Here is a 3,117-nt window from a genome sequence, read left to right as displayed (position 1 = left end):
GACTGTGCCGAGGCTTGCACAGATAGACGTGGGAAAGGACAGTGGGGCGCATCCTTCCCCTTAACCCACACTTCTGTCCAACCCATGCGGCAATCAGGCACAAGCCCAGTGGGGAGCCATCCACCTTTGGCCGTAGACGTTTACCTTCAGAAAGCCACGGATTGGTATTTTCATTGCCTTGCTGTCCAGCAGTTACCGTCAGTCACAGTTGCGCACCCTTGCAGTCACCCCTTGCAGTGGGGAAAACACATTCAGTCCCCACCGAAGTGAGTTTCCCGGCAGTCCCGCTGCCGCTGCACAGCTCTGCATCACCTCCAGCACCGACTGGTGCTTACGAGTTACCCAAATGGCCGCAGAGTTGTCAGAAGTACGTATGTATAAAACCCAATCAGCCTGATCTCCCCAAAGAAATCTGATAAAAGAGAATACACAGCCATGCTGGTTTTGCTCTGCTGCCAGGTCATTTCTGTTTGTGTTGCACAAGAGCCAAGCCTCAAGATTTAGGCCCATATTTCCTAATTTATTTTGAACAAGAAAAGATTGGAATAGAGACCTTAGGAGGCACCGAGGCAGCATGCCACACTGGAGAATTTGTTTTGTTTTGCAGCTACTGAGACTGCTGTTCGAGAGTTAATTCACCATGGAGTTGAAAAAACGCAGTCCAACTTTTTACATATTTGTCTTATTTCAACACAACCTAGCGCAAAATGCATTTATATATCATAAACACAGTGCAACAACTTTATTAAGGATTAATAAGCTTTATTAAGCATATATTTGTCTGCTGTATGTTCGACTAGAAGCTATGAAAAATGTGATGTTACTATTGCCGCATGTTTAAATGATTGCCTGCATATGTATCCATGACAATATCTATTCATCTTCTGTTCTTTATATATGTTTTTATTATAAATATCTTTATTCTAGTGGAACATTTTAATATCAAAGTTGACATAGTGAAGTGCAAATTGGAATAGGTCAAATGAAAATCAGATATCTGTATCTTGAATTTATTCCAAGTATTTTGGTATTGATAAGAGATATCTGATTGTTGTCTATATGTCAAGATGTAGCAGCCTTCAGTAATTCGCGCTTTCTAGTCAAAGCAAGGGTTCCATGCTCAGCCTTCCAAGTCTGTAGTAAATACTTTACCGGGCATAAGTGACGTATGGGAATTAGATTAATCCATGTTGTAGGGAGTTTATAAGGTTTACTACATATATGCAGTTTCAAGAAGAGAGTTATTTTCCATAATCATTTATCTCAAGCATAGGAAGCATATGCATGATTATATAATTAACAGAATATTTGTTTGTCAGTTTTTGGTTAGTGTGCATAATAATATCATTATTAGGTCTTCTGTGCTCCTGTATTATCAGATTGTTATCTCCCTGCTCCTTTAATTCACTGTCTCTGCTTTTTGGAGTAATCACTTTGTTTCTGTCTGAACATGCTAAGGTTTTTTTGTCCATGAAGGGAATGGTTTGCGAACACCAAAGCAAAAGTTATTTTAGAACAGATTTTAATCTTTTGTTGGTGGTGGTTTTGGGGTGTTGATTTGGGTTTTTTTTGTTATTGTCATATCTGGCAATCATTTTTGTAAGGTGATGTTTTAGTCCCAAATCTTGTTCCAAATCATATTTGTAAATATCTGCTCTATTCTAATCGGCTCTGCATCTCTCAAATTATCTTCAGTGTCCTTTTCTTCCATGATACTGCAGGCAGCATACTGCCAGCTGAAACTCTCTCATCCTTCACAATTTTCTTCTTTAGTCAGTCTTGCTCACTGCTGAAGTTTACTGTAGCAGGCTTTCCTGAAAAGGATGAAAAATAATACAATGTTGATATTTTCCATCGTGCCCACAAAGTTTGAATTCAACTAGTTAACACCATTTTTCCTCCAAGTATTCAAACATATTGGGAAATAATAATTCTTTTTTTTTGCTCTTTTTTTTCTTTTTTTTTTTTCAGAGGGACTGAATAATAATCTATCTATTGTTGGAAAAAGATTGGTTTCTAAATAAACAGCCCGCTAGACAGTTATCCCTTGATCATATGTTATGGAAGATGTCACCTACATTTTCCCTTGTTTTTCTTTGTGAAACGTGTTTCTTGGGTTTTGCTTGGTTTTTTTTCCTTTTCAGCGCTCTTGGTAACAATCTTAGTAACCTTTTTCAGGACGCGCAACATAGGTACAACTTTTCATGTTTCCTTTGTACGCCACCTCCACTTGCTCCGTTTTGAATAACAGTATTATGTAACAGTGTATTCATTTTCGAGCCTTGCATTTCTTTGCTTCTGAGATTATAATCTATTTTGTGCATTGCTGAATACGATAAATATTTCATGTATTTCACCCCATTACCACTTTCTTTTTCCTGCATGCCCCGTATGCTGTTCGTGCTTATTTTGGTAAACATCAGCTTGTTTCTTCACCTAGTCTCAATGCATTCCTCTTCTTTTATGGTAAGTAATATATGTGTAGTGATAATTTTGCTCTTCATGGATTTATCGATTCACCTTTTCTTTGTTGAGAGGCCATGCTACTCTGTGCATTATGGAACTGGTATTAGCCTCCCCACTTCCCTACTTTTGCTGCTGCTTCAAGTTTGTATATGCAGTGCAGTATGGAGTTTTTTGTTGGTTTGGGGTTTGTTTGTTTTTTTTTAAAGTTACTACCCTAAACGTTTTGGCAATGTATGTCTGTGCCATAATGTACATTTTCTTTGGTTGATGATGCAACTTTCCTTTTAGACATAGTATACCCAAACACCGTGCATTTTATCAATAAAGAGGTTTGATTTTTCTCTTATCTCGTAGCTTGTACAAACTTGTTGCTTTCAAGTTTGTCTAGTTGGGTTACTTTTTACCAAGTGCATGATGGGAAAAAAAGTTATGTCTGTCTCGCAGTGATGTATTTTGCCGGTACGTTACTTTTCACCTTCCACGGGCGGGTTTCGGTCCCGGTCCGCGGACACGGCGGAGGGCCAGGTCCGTAAGGTCCCGCACGGCGGCGGGGCCGCGCCGTTCCGCCGTCGGAGGGGCGCGGAGCGACGCGCTGCCCTTCCCCGGGGGCTGCCGCCGGGCGGCTCGGCCAGCCGCGGCGCCCACCGCCTC

This window comes from Haliaeetus leucocephalus, unplaced genomic scaffold, assembly GCF_000737465.1.
Source record: "Haliaeetus leucocephalus isolate CR32 unplaced genomic scaffold, Haliaeetus_leucocephalus-4.0 Scaffold135, whole genome shotgun sequence".
Classification (NCBI taxonomy): Eukaryota; Metazoa; Chordata; class Aves; order Accipitriformes; family Accipitridae; genus Haliaeetus; species Haliaeetus leucocephalus.
The sequence above is the reverse complement of the archived record's forward strand: the minus strand, read 5'-3'. Positions refer to the sequence as shown.